We start from the raw sequence: 18,494 nt of genomic DNA on the forward strand, positions 1-18,494 counted from the left end.
TGATGTGGTATTCAGCTCAGCCACCCGTGCAACACAAGATGGTATGTTCCACCCATGTCAATGGCTGCTCTGATTCTCCACACAGACGTACTGCCAGGATGATAGAGAGAGGGCTCTGCGTAAGATTGGTGCAAACAAACCCACACCCACTCATTTTGCATTGGGCTGATGGATACAGAGGGTATACATTTAGTTATTATACACATAGGTTTGACTGTTGTGGGAGGAAATGTTTTTCAGCTTTCCTTTTCAGCTTTAATTCATACAAAAACGACAATCTGTGTAATAATGTGTATATATAGAGTTGAATTGGTATTTAAAAAAAACAAAACTTACAGATACACACACCTAAATCATTGAAACATTTACTTAAAATTAGGGGTGGGACTTTAACAATTATTATTTATTAATTACAAAATTAAATTGGTTTAAAAAATGTACGCATTTTAATCACATTTCGTGTTCAAACAACGCGGAACCTTTGTGAGTGCACGATTACACTGACGCACATTGAAACACAGTTGCTAGGACTGATCGGAGGCAAATTGACTCGCAAAGTGGATTGTTCTGGACTGTAGACCTCTTTCAGTGGTAGAAGGTAAATGGTGAGAAGGTGTACTAAATGTAGGACATGTAGGACATGTGATCCAACTTTACAACTGCTATGCAGAAACCATTTAAAGGCAATACCTGTTACTGGGGGGAAAAAACTGTCCTAAAATGGCAATTTAACTTGGTCTGTTTAATTTTGGCCAGGAATATTTTCTACCCAATTTTGTACTGTATTGTATTGAAAAGCAATTAAATACATTTTTCCCCAGAGTTAAAAATATTCCCATCTGTGTCAATTACTTGATACAGTCCTCCACTAAAATCCATTTAATTAAAAAATATTGCATTTGAGGACAAAATGCAATTAATCAAGATTAATTACAAAGCCTCAAATTAAATAGGTATATATTTTTTAATTGAATCCCACCCCTACTTTAAATACTGCCTCCCGCCATGTTTCATAGCACCGTAACATACAGTACATACGTCTGACCTTGTCTTTGTTTTCTTCCTTTTCTTCTACAATTTGCTTCTTCCTCCCTTTGTTCGCTGCATCTGTGTGCAATGTAATGGGAAAATCTGAAAGACAACTACTACTCTCTGAGACACTAAATACGGTAATACGAGCTGCTTGACTGTCACCCTTAATCGGGAAACGGTTTCACCCGTCAATTACACTGTCTTTCCAGCAAACTCTTGCATTCTCTTGCTACACATCTAAAACCATTTGCCACCTGATATAATTTTCCCTGTCTCTCCTTGCCCCTTATAGTTGCTAACCCAGACACTGCAGTTTTTGAAATATTTACCACCTTATTAATTTTTCACACATATCAGTGACTCCTCCAGATCAAATGTAACACGCAAGACTCTTTCAGCATCACAAAAAAAGTCTATCCATCCATCCATCCATTTTCTGAGCCGCTTCTCCTCACAAGGGTCGCGGGCGTGCTGGAGCCCATCCCAGCTATCATCGGGCAGAAGGCGGGGTACACCCTGAACTGGTTGCCAGCCGATCGCAGGGCACAAACAAACAACCATTCGCACTCACAGTCACACCTACGGGCAATTTAGAGTCTCCAATTAATGCATGTTTTTGGGATGTGGGAGGAAACCGGAGTGCCCGGAGAAAACCCACGCAGGCAGGGGGAGAACATGCAAACTCCACACAGGCGGGGCCGGGGATTGAACCCGGGTCCTCAGAACTGTGAGGCTGACGCTCTAACCAGTCATCCACCGTGCCAGTCTAACCATCTATGGGACAAATAGATGTTAAGGAATATAATTTTTTTTTTGTGTTTTGGATTTTACCTTCTGAAGCTATTAAATATTTCACATTAATATGCAAACTATCAATTTCAAGGGATAAAAACACACAGGCGGGGCCGGGGATTGAACCCGGGTCCTCAGAACTGTGAGGCTGACGCTCTAACCAGTCATCCACCGTGCCAGTCTAACCATCTATGGGACAAATAGATGTTAAGGAATATAATTTTTTTTTTGTGTTTTGGATTTTACCTTCTGAAGCTATTAAATATTTCACATTAATATGCAAACTATCAATTTCAAGGGATAAAAACACACAGGCAGTTTGAGAAAAGACCGGGACATTGATCAGAGAGAGGAAAGAATGTTTAAAAGCGCAATTTTAAACAAATTTAGAGAAAAGTAAGCAAGCGGCAAGATCCAGGCAAGCTGGAAAGAGGTACACTGAGCTAAATTGAAGGCACGTAGCTCCCCAGAACATACAAACTGATGCACACAACACTGCAGAACAAGATCAGGGGCCAATGAAATTAAAACTATGGGACCAAAGAAATGAAAATTGTGGGGGGAAATGCCATCTCCAAATAATGTAGAATCTTCTTTAATTCTGCACAGGGAACTAGTTTACAACATCTGAGTGGCAGACATGCCTCAGTGCGTGCTGCTGTTTAGGATAGTAACAGGGTTGACAACGAAGTTCTGCTGGGCTCACTTGTTAGGGTTTTAAAGTTTGTGTGTGAATGACTGTGAACTGAGGTAACAGTTTCCAGCCATTTTATTTTTCCCAGGGGTGGGGGGGAAATGGACGCATCTATTTGATGAAACACTGTAATCTAATTCAGCTATCATCCTAAAGGTTTGCGGTGTTTAAGATGGAACAGAGGTACACAGAAACTAAACAACACCATATGCCGACTGACAAAGAGCCAAACACTTGAGTTAGCGGGTTAGTCTGTCCTGCTCTACATAGGAACATGTGGCTCGGCGTCACTCAAGTACAGCCTGACTAGCATTATGAGGACGCAGCCACATAAGCTCATGAATTCCTATCCCTCCAACCAGCAGGTCATCAAGAGTTTCAAGATGGTGGCACTCAGTGACTTTTTTGTTGTAAAAAGATATTCTAAAGACAGCTACACATACTGTAGCTTTGGAGATCAATATATTTTTCTCTTTGAAAGGCCAACAAACAAGATCCAAAATAAGCAACCCACAAAAGCCCAAGTAATGGTTATTAATTGAAGCTAAGCATGTAACTATTGTGTGTTTTTATAATATGCATGTTGCCACAGTTACCTTTGAAAAAAGTAAACTGATTAGTGATTACTCCTTAAAAAAGTAACATACAGTAATTACTGTTTCCAAGTGACTTTATAAGTTACATTCATCAGCTGCGTATGGCTCATGAACCAAGATACATGTTATCAGACACAACTTAAAGGTGGACACAATATGAGCCCGACAAGACATTAATAAAATCAACTTTTTTTACACAAATTTTGTTAATTGTTATTGTTTACTTGTTGTTTGTATAGTCCCTTAATATTAGAATGTGTATGTAACTTACCTTTACTGTAGCATGTTTATTTTATTTTTGCTTAACTCTGACTGTAGGGTGTGTTTAGTGTAGTGAGCTCCCCGTCATTTCCATTGTGTTACTAGATGACTTGCCGACTGTGTGAGACGTGAGTGTGCCTTTCTGCTGATTGCTCAGTAAAGCAATTCAGCAAACTGAATTGCTTCAACTTTTCTTCACAGATTTATCCTCGCGACAATAGTAACACTCAGTCACTAGGATAAGTAATCTTAATCCAATCTGAAAAAAGCGGCCATATTAGAGTAACGCTTTACTAGGTGACGTGTTAACTGGCATCGCCGGATGGGTCAAACGCTCACACTAAGTTATAATTTTGAAATATCAAAAGGTAAAAAAATAAAATAAACGTTTTTAATTAAAAATACACCAGACAATCCCACCAGTATAATGTACACAACATCCTAACAAAGAATCAACACAATGCATTTCGAACATGTCAACCATGTGATCCGGATGTCAACATGACCACTTGGCTATTCTGTCGTAGAGCTGTAGTGGAAACTGTTGAGGAAGCCAGGTGACAGAAGGTTAATGAGCTTGATGACATTGTTGACCTACGTGGTTCACAGAAGTGGCAGTGTGAAAGAGTTATCATCGTGCATTTTCTGGTCATTGCAGACAAGACGGACACAAAAATGTACTGTATTTGTAGACAGAATAAGGGGACATTTTGAGACATGGTACTACTGACAAACAAAGAAAGTGTTTTTGAGCGAGCACAATTTCTTCCCTCGGGTCACGACAATCACCATACTAGGCATGGGACAATGAAATATAGTACATTTCAAAACCAGACACAAATGGGGTCATCACAAGTTAAACAAGCGGCCCTTGATAAACAAACAGTACGTACATAAGACCTAATGCATACACCAAGTTCAGGAAAATCCTGCAAGTGGTTTATGAAATGTGGAAAAACCTTAGACCTCTAAATGCTCAAAATCAGTAAGACTGTATGTGACGGGGAAAAAAAACTCACAGAAGTACTTGAAGGTCTCTTCAATTTGCTGGTGTGTGAGGCCCAGGACGACCTCTGGCTGCAGCAGAGGGGTGTGCAGCCAGTCGTCTTCGTCGTAGCCAAACACACAGTCTGCTCGAAGAGTGTAGTTTGGCTGACCCTCTGACAGGAGGCTCACTATCTCCAACTCTGGCAGGTCTGCACAGAGGTCTGAGCAAAGGAAGAGATATGTTACATTTTGACATGCATGGGCATTTTATGTGCAGGCAATAAAATATAAAGGGACATGGATTTGTGGAAGCAAAAATCTAAACTATGCATCAAAATACATCAAATTGGATGGTATACATCCAAATGGTTGATACAAATGCATATTAAGCTGATTGATGTCTATGTCTTGCTATTTATTTAACTCAAAGATGTAACTTTCCAAAGCAATTATTTTATAACAAGGTTTAACCATTTGTATCTGACCTACCCGTGAGAGTGGATGCATCAAGGCAAGATCCCAGGTCTCTCTCAGCTGAGGCAAGCTGAATAGGTTGGGGGTCCACATCCAGGGCCCCCGGTGCCTCCCCCCACCCACCATGGAGGGAGAAGGCTGACTGGGAGTCCAGGTGGGCCTGTGTGGGCCAGGAGGGAGGAGAAGACGAGGCCCGAGGGATAACAGTGAGGGACAGTTTGACAGAAGCTGGAAGGTAAATGACAACTCTGTCCACTGCTGGCCCAAAGAGAGAACACAGGCTCGCAGGACTGAGTTTTGATGAGGGAAGAAGGCAACAACTGAAGGAAGAAAGAAAGAAATCGGTAAAGAAAAGAGTGGGAAAAAAACATTAGAATGTGGGTAAGTGGTAAGTATTTTATATGCTCATAAACTCCTATACTGGTGATTGCAGCCATGTCTGGGATTTAACACAATTTGGCAAAAGACTCAACAGCAAACTCAAAATAAAACCTTTGTTTAATCAAAAGAGCCTTTTACTAGGTGCACAAGAGGGCTGGGTCTCCTCATGTGTCTCACTCATATAGAGTTACCACCGCCTGAAGCTGCACACATCAGGTTCTTCAGCATAACTGTGCCACACCCATGGACACACCGTGCAGGAAGAGCTTCCTTCACGCTCCATGCTGACTTCAGAGTCAACAAGTGTGTTTTGTTCCGTATGCTTAAAGCATATTTGCTGTCAGTGACGGCTCCTGTTTTATGTAGCGCATGACACAAACATTAACTGATTGCACAATAGCTTCCAAATTATTTTGATGGTACACTGAAAGAAACAAGATTCATCGCTACAAGCTCCAAATGCAATTAATCTGAAGTCCATCAGTGAAGTTTGTTTTGGCAGTATAAATTTGCTGGAAGTAAGACACTATCAGATGAAGTAGAAAAAAAAATGCATGAATAATCAATTGATTTATTTGTTGTTTATGGCTTGTATTTTCCAACCGACATAGGGAGTTCATTTAACTGTAGCGTTCAAACCTAGCGATCCTAGACTTTGCTGACATCTCCTTGAATAACTCAGACTTCCACAACTCTCTGAAGTTGTCCAAAGAACATGCAAATTGCTGGCAGTTTATTAATGCAACAAATTACCGACCGACACATTGAACTCCAACACACAAAGCTCAACAACAGTTATCACTACCATAAATATAACTGTTAATAACTATAGGGAGTTCATTTAAGTGTAACGTGCAAAGCGATGCTTTGCAGCTGCATCCTCATGAAGTACAAATGTTTAAACAGGGCACCTAATGTTGACTCGTTAGATGCGTTATCAGAATAAGTATTATGATAATGAGTTCTTTGTGGAGAAAGTGCTGTGCTTGGTAACTTTCTGCTATCCAAACATCCATCCAGCTTTCGTTCAATTGAGTGGGTTGTATTTACCACTTTTGTCAGCAGAGGCCACTGTTGCCAATGGAAAAAGCTGAAGCAACATTCAGTTTCTTTAAAAAACAGATTACTGTTTGGTACAGAATGAAAATTCTGAATTAATAGCATTAGTCTTATAAATATTACAAAGGAAGTCTCCCTGCTTCAAGTGGGTGAACAATAGTACACTTGATACCTCTATCCAGTTATTAAAGTCAATAACAGATGCTTCCATAGGGCAAAGGGTTAGACTTTACTGCCATGCTGAGCTGAGTGCAGACACTGGTGCACACACCACTCACCTAATTATACATAAATAACCTAACACCCCCCACCCCCAAACCCTGCCAGCACACATATCACTTTCACAAGCTTTTTAGTTCCCTTTATCCCTGTTGGTCTGCCCTGCACTACTAATTCTTCATGACAGTGTGTGCATGGAAATATTCTAACGTCACACAAGAGCCATGTCCAAGCTCTGTCACTTCCAATTTGGCAGTAAAGCAAAGCACACTGTTGGATTGTCACACATGCAGCCAAGCCAGACTCTGTTGTCCACTTTGGGGCAACACAGTGGACATGGTTATTAGCCATCTACTCATTCTTTCTATCCAAACATTCATAGCGTGCAACATGGGATTCTCGAAGACTCAGCTGGGACATCAGCCATTCTCCAGGCTGAAGTCCCATCTGAGTCTTCAAGAATCCTACAATCTCAAGAATTAAGATTTAAAAATACTTTCCTCATCTTCAATTAATTAATGAATAATAATTCATAAGTAATCATGCCACAAAAAGGCTTGTCAGGCACTTTACCAGGTGGTGCAAACAGAAAGCCTGTGTCCTTGAAGCTTGGACTGGACCTGAGCTTAACTCAAGATCCTCAATGGCACTCCGAGCAAAGAACGCAATGCCCTTCCATGAGGGCATGTACGTGAGCGGAGGCACACAGCGTTGCAAAGAGGGAGTGACACGTTAGTGCTTGGCAAAGGGAGAAAGGGAGCGATTGAGCCACATTGATATTGATTAACAGCCTGCAAAAAAAAAAAAAACATTCAGCACATGGGAGACTTTACTGACATCTCCTTGAATAAGACAGACTTGGACTCAGTCTCTGAACTCGTCCAAAGAACATGCAAATTGTTGGCAAATTACCATTTTTTTAAAAGGCGTTTGGTATTTTACATTCATCGAAACATAGAATGTAATGTCAAATTTCAACAAACCTTTTCCTCCTTTAATATGACCTGGAATCTAAAAATGTCTATTGAAAAACATCTTTCAAAGGGGGGGGGGGGAAGTACAATAACCTGTTGCATAAGCGGTACAGAAAATGGATGGATGGATATACGTGCACACCCTTAAACTAATACTTTGTTGCAGCACCTTGGGCTTTTATTAAAGCACTCAATCTCCTGGGCTACAAGTGATCTTGATGTGGTAAAATGCAACAAAAACTGCTCCAAATCTGTCAGATTGTGAGGGCATCTCCTGTGCACGGACCTATTCAGATCCTCCCACAAATGGTCGATCGGATTCCTGTCTGGACTCTTGCTCGGCCATAACAAAATCTTACATCTTTATCTGGTGAAATCATTAATTTGTTTGGATGTGGGCTTTGGGTCATTGTCATGAAAGATGAAGTTCCTCGTCAGCTTCAGCTTTCTTGTAGAAGCCTGAAGATTTTGTGCTAACACTGACTGGTATTTGGAACTGTTAATAATTGCCTCCACTTTGACTAAGGCCAGCTGAAGAAAAAGAGCCCCAAAGCATGTTGCTGCCACCACCATGCATCGCTGTACGTATGGCGTTCTTTTGGTGATGAGCAGCGTTGTGTTTGTGCCAAACATACCCTTGGCCAAAAAAGGTCAAGGGAGATTTCAAATGTGGTTTTGCAAAATGTCGACAAGTCTGAATGTTTTTCTTTGCAAGATAAGGTATCTTGCCACCCTACCCCAGAGCCCACACATATAAAGATGATGTGACATTGCTGTCCTGTTCAACTGCGGATCTGTATGCCTTTTGTGCTGAAACAGTTTTGCTGTGCAACGGGGGAGTTTGAAATTTGCTGCTGCTTATTTTTTAATTATTCGGATGTTTTTTGAAAATGCAGCCGAACCGAAAAGGGTTTTCGGAGACAGACCGAGGGAGAGAATGGACAAGAGGAAATGGGGTGCGAATCACAGCAGAAAAATAGCTAGTCTCGATATTTGACCACAACTAACGTTACAAAAGTCAAATCACTGTCTTGCTCATTTCCCACATCCTGTCCTGTCCTGCCCCTTTCTGTTCTCTCTCATGTTGTTCTATTGGTTAGTTGCTGCATGTCCTCACCCGGTGTAAAGTCGAAGAAAAATGTCTGGGAAAACCTCCTAGTACAGCTGAACTTTATTTGAGGTAAATCAGGGGCACTTTAAATGGTGGCAGGTGTGCACTGACTCCCATTTTACATGAGGGTGAGCACACTTGTGCAACATTTTCTCAGTTGATTATTTTAACTTCCACTTTCTAAAACATTCCAAGGGGTTTTTCCAATTGAGTTGTGGTTATAGGTCACATTAATGGTGGAAAAAGTTTTGAAATTATTAATCTTGGTTTCGTTTTTTTATATCACAAAATTTTTATTTGAATAGGGTTGTGTGGACGTTTTATATCCACTGGTTTCATCTCTAATTAATGATATTGTTTGTTGCACAGCAATATTAAAAAGCATTTAACCCTGAACAAAAAAGCCCATGCAGACATCTCTAAATTAGTCATCACAAAAGTTATTTTGTAAATAGTAATGTTACAAAAGTGGATACATTGATTTGTTGAAGAGGTGCGGTACGTGTGCACATTATCATCCAGTTTTTTTATGTGACGCTGAGATATAGATAATCAACTGGCTGATTCAGTAGTTACTGCTCAATGTGCGTGCTTTGATTTTAACAAATATTTACTTTAATGATGTTGATACTTGACAGCACAATCAAAACAAAAAAGCCCATGCAGACATCTCTAAATTAGTCATCACAAAAGTTATTTTGTAAATAGTAATGTTACAAAAGTGACATTGGTTTTCTGAAGTGTTCCTGAGCTCATGTGGCGATATCCTTTACACATTGATGTCGGTTTTTGTTGCAGTGCCGCCTGAGGGGTTTTTTTCGGCCTTGCAGTTACATTACATGCGGTGACTTCTCCAGTTTCTCTGAACCTTTTGATAATATTATGGACCATAGATGATGAAATCCCTGATTCTACGTTGATGAACATTGTCCTTAAACTGTTCGACTATTTTCTCACGAGGTGAACCTCGCCCCATCTTTACTTGTGAATTCAGGGAAGCTTCTTTTATACCCAATCATGGCACCCACCTGTTCCCAATTAGCCTGTTCACCTGTGGGATGTTCCAAACAGGTGTTTGATGAGCATTCCTCAACTCAGTTCTCAGTCTTTTATGCCACCTGTCCCAGATTTTTTGGAATGTGTTGCAGCCATAAAATTCTAAGTTAGTAATTATTTGCTAAAAACAATCATGTTTATCAGTTTGAACATTAAATATCTTGTCTTTGTAGTGTATTCAATTAGTTTGCTTAAGGGTGTGTAGACTTTTAATATACTGTACACTGTATGCCATGTAGACAACAAGGAAAGTGCAACAAGATGCAATTTTCTGCTGATGAAGTTTAAACACTGGTAACAAATCTTAATGCAAGAACGTTCTGGGTTACATTTTTATTTTCAACTTGGATATTTAGCTACCGGTAATTCAATGCCACACAATAAACACAATGTACACTGTCTTTTTAAAAGCACATGTGTTGGTTAACAGCGCTTTTCCTTCACAGTTACAGAAGTGTTATTTAACACAGTGAAAAATAAAAATAAAAAGTTCAAACCACATTTGAATTGGTAACATGGTTTGAAGTTTTTATAGCTGCTTATAAAATGTTAAAAGAAACCAAATAAGTAGGCTTTAGACATAAATGTAAGACGAAAGGGAAAATGGTCATCTGATTGTTTGGGCAACCATTTTAGTCCAAAAGAACAAACTATTATCTCTGCAAATTTAATATGAATCTGAAAAAATTATAAATATTGGTTTCATCTCCCCACATGACTGTGCATGGGTCAGTTTAATACAAAGCAATATGCTGTCCAACCAAAGCTTTGATTTTAACAAATATTTACTTTAATGATGTTGATACTTGACAGCACAATCAAAATATAAACCCTCAACAGTAGGAAAAGACAGGAGGGCATGGCAGGTAAACACTTATACCTCACTAAAACAAAAATAACAGCGGTAAGTAACAAATGAGAGACAAACTAAACTTTACCTTGCAGATATTTTATTTAACAAAGTTGAAAAAAATTTAATTAGGGAGTCAAAGGGTGTGGGGACACAACAGGAGGGGGCAAAGAATGTCATTAATGTTAACAAGAATGTCACCTTAACAACTGTGAGAGCTATATGTGGACAGAACGTCCATGTGAAAAGAAAATGGTTGCAAAATAACCCCAAGTACCATTTACCTTTTCGACAAAAGGCAACCTGCTTTCAACAAAGTAACTTAAGCTCACAACCAACTGTCCTACATGTCGCCTTGGCTAGAAAGCATGATAACAAAGAGAATCACAGGGGTTTTTTTTTTTTATATACAAATAAATTATTCGCCAATTTGTGTGGATATAGTTGTATTATGTACTGCATCTGACACTGAAATTACTGTACTGGAGTCTCAACACAGGGGTCAGACACAATATAGTTGTTCCCAGCAAAGTGTTAAATATTACTGTAAAAATGCTCCGTACAAACATTTAATAAACATATGACTCACATTTTTACACAGATAACTGATCAAATTACAACCTAAAGAAGTGAAACTCACCCACTAATTGCAACAATACGTCAGGGTGAATACGTTTACCTCAATGAATCCACAGGTTGTAATGCAGACATGACTGAACAAATAAGAGATGAAGTTCAGACACACAGTGGGAAGTCTCTCTCATATTGTCACACTTCTACAGTACAGAAAAAGAATATTGAATGCAAACAGAGCAAACAAACCTTGTGCTCGTAGTCAACATGAACAGCTTGTAGCTTGAATAGCAAACACATGATTGGAGGCTGTTCATAAAGTTGCACAGTTGGAAAGACACCACACTTTCATTTAAGTTGACAAGATGACACAAGCAAGATAAAGAAACAGAGTACTGTGCTGCATCAGAACCTCTTAGCAAATTGAGTGCATCACTGAAATAGCACGCTCATGTAATAAAAATATTTTAAAAAAACACTGCTCACAACAACTGTCCACCCTGTTATTTTTTAAATAAGAAAACAATTACTAGAACTGGACTTACTGTGCTCTGATAGAAAGGCTGTGCAGTTGGACACAATCTTGTTTAATGTGAGCCCATCAAGTTCAACATTCCTTGGTCCTGAAGCTCTTTTACCGGCCTGGTGTGTGTGCTGTGCAAAGTTCGTGTCCTGTAAGAGGAGAGAGAAACAGTGAGGGAAAGCGGAGGTGGGGCCAAAGGCGGACTGAGAGAGTTGGGACGTGCAGAGATGTGCAAGGCCCTTTATCTTGGCAAATGCCAGAAAATGTACACCTAATCGGCATAAAACAAGAGCCAAAGCAGTTAAGGAGTAGTGTGCACTTCCTTTAAATGCGTCAAAAACTCAAATTACAGTACACCATAAATAACAGTTCAAACCAATGTTATCAGAACACAGAAAGATTTCCAGCACTGCTACGTACTGACTGAATTAGATAAGATATCATGTCAGGTACTCTTCATTTTGACCTGAGGTCATTATTCAGAAAATAAAGAGAGACAATTCTATGTCTGATATACATGTTTTGCTTTACAAAGGCATAAAGCAGAAGAAAGCCTAAAACTCGAGGAGCAATGTGAAGAACACAGAAAGAAAGTCAACAGTTAACCAACAACTGGCCAACGGGTAAGAATTTCAGCATGTGCATACAGCGAGAAAAATGATTAAATGTTCTCAGAAAAAAGAAAAAAAAAAAAAGTGTTGCCGCCTGTGGCTATTGCTTCTTCAGAACTCCAGATAATGAAGCGCTTGTTATGGATGTAAAGGAAGACGGAAGTGTGTAATCTGAATCTGGAGTTCTGTGCAAACTTAAAGCGTTTACTGATACCAACGGAAATACAGAACAGTATTTAATTATTATAAAGTAATTTAAGCATCAGAATACACTCGGAGAAAAAAACCTTCTGTTTTGTGATGCTGGTCGATGTGTTCACATTTCACCCCACCCAGAAAATTCAATACAAAAGCAAAAGCAAAATAATCAGTTTTAAATTCACCATCATAAAACCTTTATTACCCATACAGTACTGTAATGTAGTATATTTTTAGTAGGGATGTCCCAATCCAACTTTTTCACTTCTGATCTGATACCGATAGCCTTGAGTTTTGGCCGAGACAGATATTGGTCCGATCAGATTTCAGCAACAATCATACATAATTTACTTACTTAATAGTATGTAATGTTATAAAAGGCTTGATCAAGTGATGTTACTCAAACAGAGAACAATAATCAGCAACAGAAGGTATGAGAAAAAATGACCCATTTATTATTAACCAATGGGTTACATAAAGTAACTGCTGTGTACGTCTTGACCTCTGAGGGGCAGTGTGGTGCACGCAATGAGACAAACGTGCATAACAAAGAAATTAGAGGTCACGATCGAATATTGTGATCATAACCCGCTTTTCAGAGTTTAAAGAATATATGGCAGAGAGTATTGTTATATTGCCTGTTTGTGTGTGTTCATACAGCGTTTGTGTACCATCCATCCATTTTATGTACCGCTTATCCCCACTAGGGTCGTGGGCGTGCTGGAGTCTATCTCAGCCTACTATGGGCGAGAGGCGGGGTAAACCCTGGACTGGTCCTAGCCAATCGCAGGTCACACATAGGCAAACAACCATTCGTACTCATCTTCAGGGCAATTGAGAGTCTTCAATTAAGCTACCATGCATTTTTTTTAATGTGGGAGGAAACCGGAGTACCCGGAGAAAACCCACGCAGACACACTGGTGAGGCCGGATTTGAACCCAGGTCCTCAGAACTGCGAGACAGATGTGCTAACCAGTCTTTCACCATCCCGCCCTCGTTTGTGTACTAATATTCATTTATTTGAAAGATATGTGTCGCGCGTTCAAAAATCATGTTTTTCTCTTAACTACACTATAGGAAAGGGTAAGCATGTCAGAGACTGCAGATAGTAACAACTAAAATAAGAAAAAGAACTAGAAATAGTTTGCTTAGTTGTTTTTAATGTTTTTCTTGATATTTTCTAAACAGTAGTTTTTGAATTCGTCCTGTGCGCAAACGGTTTTGCAGTTAGCTCCACTTAACATTTGCACTTTCAATGCATGAGTATTGATTAGACGCAGTAATTATTATCCCTTCTAAAAATAAAAAAAATAAAAAGATCATTAGGTTTGTCTCAAACAAAAGGGTTTACTTCCAGTTATGTCGCTGCTTTTATGAACAGGCTTTAGCTTGTCAAATGATAGCATACAGGTACAGTACAGTATAATAATAATCAGGAAAATAAGACAAGTGGCAACAGAACTCCCTTAGCTAACGCTTACTTGGTTACAGGCGATGGCCTTAAAACCTGCAAAAACATCGCCAGGACGTTCGACCGAAATGTTGCTCATTCACTTGCATCAAACTGCTAGAAAGAAAACAGTTTGAAGGACATTTTCGCCAGCATGAGCCGTGTCTTTAACACCCACCCCTGCATTTGTATGGACATTTCCCCTTACAAAGTTCGGCCAGTCGAGACTGAGAAACTGCTTTACAGCGAGTCTAAAGGTGGTCGGTCTGCAAAATGCAACTAAAATGTCTGAAAAGTGTATGTCATACTTACGTTTCTTTAATTCGTCTCTGTTGTGGGGTTACAATCAGTGCTAAAGTTTCCCTCGGCAAACTTAGTTCAGCTGTCACTGCGGTTGGTCCGCTTTGTGTTACATTTGGTCATTGTTGGAGTGCATTATGGGTAGTGTAGTTTTTTGACGCAGCACGACGGATTGACTGTAAAACTACATTATAACAGATTAGATTAGATTAGATTAGATTAGATTAGATTAGATTAGATTAGATTAGATTAGATTAGATTAGATTAGATTAGATTAGGCGGCACGGTGGTAGTTAGAGCGTCAGCCTCACAGTTCTGAGGACCCAGGTTCAATCCCCGGCCCCGCCTGTGTGGAGTTTGCATGTTCTCCCCGTGCCTGCGTGGGTTTTCTCCGGGCACTCCGGTTTCCTCCCACATCCCAAAAACATGCATGAATTGGAGACTCTAAATTGCCCGTCGGCATGACTGTGAGTGCGAATGGTTGTTTGTTCCTATGTGCCCTGCAATTGGCTGGCAACCAGTTCAGGGTGTACCCCGCCTCCTGCCCGATGACAGCTGGGATAGGCTCCAGCACGCCCGCGACCCTAGTGAGGAGAAGCTGCTCAGAAAATGGATGAATGGATGGATAGATTAGATTAGATTAGATTTTATTATTAGATAGATAGATAGATAGATAGATAGATAGATAGATAGATAGATAGATAGATAGATAGATAGATAGATAGATAGATAGATAGATAGATAGATAGATAGATAGATAGATAGATAGATAGATAGATAGATAGATAGATAGAAACACAATGGGCTACTGTCGCTATCTGTTGACCTCTGGTGTTAGTACTCGGAATGACAATGTCTCACATTCTATACAATGCTGTACAGTAAAGTATGTAGTCTGCGCTCATACAATATTTATTTGTATCTGGACAATTAGTTCAGAACAATTTTATTTTTGGTTAGTTAAGATTCTAATTATATAATAATAGAGAGAGAGGGGGAGAGAGCGAGAGAGTGAGAGAGAGAGAGAGAGAGAGAGAGAGAGAGAGAGAGAGAGAAATAAAACAAACTATTTTTTTTTAATTGCAGCATTTTGTCATTTAAATCTCAACATTAAAATAAATTGTGGTGCAAAGTTTGCAACCTTTATTGCCAAGATTTTTTTTTTCAAGAGACAGCCATCCTTCTGTGGTCTCTTTAACGATTAATAATTCACCACAGTCTTCACAGATCTAGCCAGTGGCTTCAGGCCACTTCCTCTCCCAAAGACAATGGGACCATTTCCTGTGGGTGTGAGGCAGAAGAAAGAAAAAAAAAAAAAAAACAGGCTGCTTTTATGAAGCGGGTGTCCAGTGAGACAAATATGACTGAAACTGACTAACTTAAATATGATTTGTTTATGGTGTGTTTGTTGGGTCACAAATAGATTTAATGGATTTTTTTTCTTGCAGGTTTCCAGTCAATTTCTTTAGATCTATATCCACATTTATGTGCAAAGTTACACTGTAGCTGACACAATTTACACATTCGATAGAATAACCACACTATGAAAAACTGGGGGCCTTCCTCTCCACGTAAAGACTGTTATACTGTAGATAGTATATAGTCAAAACAATATACCCCTCCTTGAGCCATCACCTTATCACGGTTGAGGGGTTTGTGTCCTAATGATCCTAGGAGCTAAGCTGTCTGGGCCTTTATGCCCCTAGCAGGGTCACCCATGGCAAACAGGTCCTAGGTGAGGGGCCAGACAAAGCATAGCTCCAAAGACCTCGCCTCCACACACAGCTGGGGAGGAGCAATGTGGTTTTATACCTGGCCGTGGACCAGCTCTACACTCTCGGCAGGGTCCTCGAGGGTGCTCGGGAGTTCGCCCAACCAGTATACATGTGTTTTGTGGACTTGGAGAAGGCGTTTGACCGTGTCCCTCGGGTAGTCCTGTGAGGGGTGCTTCGGGAGTATGGGGTACCGAATCCCCTGATACGGGCAGTTCTGTCCCTGTATAACCATGTCAGAGTTTGGTCCGCATTGCTGGCAGTAAGTCTGATTCGTTTCCGGTGAGGGCTGGACTCCACCAAATTCTGTTCCTTACTTATATGGACAGAATTTCTAGGAGCAGCCGAGGCCTAGAGGGGCTCCAGTTTGGTGGTCTCAACATTGCATCTCTGCTTTTTGCAGATGATGTGGTTCTGTAGGTTTCATCAAGCCGTGATCTCCAACTCTCACTGGAGCAGTTCCCAGCCGTGTGTGAAGCGATTGGGATGAAAATCAGCACCATCAAATCTGAGACCATGGTCCTCAGTCAGGAAAGGGTTTAGTGCCCCGGAGATGAGATCCTGCCCCAAGTGGAGGAGTTCAATTATCTTGGAGACTTGTTCATGAGTGAGGGAAGAATGGAACAGGAGATCAACAGGTGGAACACTGCAGTGTCTGCAGTGATACGAACTTTGTAACGGTTCGTTGTGGTAAAGAAGGAGCTTAGCTGAAAGGCGAAGCTCTCGATTTACCAGTCGATCTCCGTTCCTACCCTCACCTATGGTCACGAGCTGTAGGTCATGACCGAAAGAACAAGATCCCGGATAGAAGAACGCCGAAATGATTTTCCTCCACAGGGTGTCTGGGCTCTCCCTTATAGATAGGGTGAGAAGCTCTGTCATCCGGGAGGGACTCAGAGTAGAGCCGCTGCTCCTCCGCATTGAGAGGGGCCAGTTTATGTGGCTACGGAATCTGATTAGGATGCCTCCTGGACGCCTCCCTGGTGAGGTGTTCCGGACAGGTCGCAATGGAAGGAGACCCTGGGGACAACTCAGGACACGCTGGAGAGACTACGTCTCCCGGCTGGCCTGGGAACGCCTCAGTATCCCCCCGGAAGCGGTGGACAAAGTGGCTGGGGAGAGGCAAGTCTGGGCTTCCTTGCTAAAGCTACTGCCCCCGTGACCTGACCCCCAGATAAGCGGTAGAAAATGGATGGCTGGATGGACTATGGTGGCATTAATTAAAATGGGACCACCACCTCCAACCAGAGACAGGACACCAAACACAAATCGCACTGTCCAATTTAATGTATCATCTTGAAAATATTTGCACCCCTGAAGTAACACTGTCAAATAGATTTGATTTATTTTAAGAAAACCTGTCAATTCACACATTCACCCATTCTGGTAAATGCAATGACCCACATAACCAGAGTGACCCAAAACCTTGCCCCCTCAATTCATGATTCTAAAGGAAGTGACTATGACTATCAAGGAAAGTGTTGAGAGTCGGCGTTTCTGTCACGCAGTGTAGTAGGATGTGAATTGGACGCAAGAGCAGACGGAGGCGGAGGGAGCAGATTAAGAATGGTTTATTGTAGGTTGTCACAGGGTAAGGATATCCAAGGCGACCTGTGGGTCGTCGGGAACAAGGAGCGAGCAGTAAGCGGGAACGTGAGCCGGTGGTGTCGCTTCCCGGCACCACTAAAGTTTGAGGGATCGAGGGAAAAAAAGAAAAAAAATCTATCTATCTATCTATCTATCTATCTATCACTCCAGAGTTAGTACCCCATGAAGTTAACTGGGATAGGCTCCAATAGAAATGATAATAAAATTGTATTTTAAAATAAAGAATTTTAAATCTTGCAAATACAGTATGATTGAGCCTTTTTTTCTTCCTCTCCCTTTTCGAATGACCTGGCCCATCTGTCCATCCTAAGACCAAATGTGTCCCTTGAGCCCAAACGTTTGCCCACCCAAACACACTATCAAACGCACAGCAGCAATATAAACACGATAAAAATCGATGGTATCACTATGCAATGCATGAGTAATTCATTTACCGACTGTGGTGACTCACTTCGCTTGTCTGGTTTCGTTGTTACGCTGTCAAGGTGGGGCCGTTCTGATGAGCACACTACTTGTGTGTTGTGCATAACACAATATAACATGTCTCAGCATTGCGTGCGTTGACTGCTGTAAGTGAGACACCAGAGGAGGCAAAAGGACTACTTAAATACAGTAGAAGTACAAATGCTTGTGTAAACAAATACTAAAAGAATGGCTTTTATGTGATGGCAACTTCTCCCCTGTTTTAATTTATTTTTATCGATTGATTTTAATTACTTATTTATATATTTATTTAATTTTCATGATGACGGTAGTGTATTACTATTTTTAATGGATCTCATTTTATATTTGGATTTTGTGTGTTTTAAAAATTTTTTTACCTAACCTTTTTTTTTTTTAATCATTTCCATCAACCCTCATGTCTCAATTGTTGGCTTCCTGCCTCGGGTTTCTCAATCGTTGTTGTTTTTGTTGTTGTTTTTATATGATTACAACATTGGTATCTTATGTTTTTTTTTTTTTTTTATGTTT

At 40.5% G+C, this 18,494-nt stretch overlaps 1 long non-coding RNA gene across 1 annotated transcript; it reads right to left on the reverse strand.

Moving 5' to 3' along the window:
- Window positions 1-5,015: 5,015 nt before the first annotated feature.
- Window positions 5,016-14,278, reverse strand: LOC133476442 (uncharacterized). Its single transcript, XR_009788054.1, has 3 exons — window positions 14,155-14,278; window positions 11,605-11,731; window positions 5,016-5,156 (listed from the first exon to the last, which is right to left on the reverse strand). It is a non-coding gene; the product is annotated as an uncharacterized LOC133476442 (long non-coding RNA).
- Window positions 14,279-18,494: the final 4,216 nt, after the last annotated feature.

This window comes from Phyllopteryx taeniolatus, chromosome 4 (genome assembly GCF_024500385.1).
Source record: "Phyllopteryx taeniolatus isolate TA_2022b chromosome 4, UOR_Ptae_1.2, whole genome shotgun sequence".
NCBI lineage: Eukaryota > Metazoa > Chordata > Actinopteri > Syngnathiformes > Syngnathidae > Phyllopteryx > Phyllopteryx taeniolatus.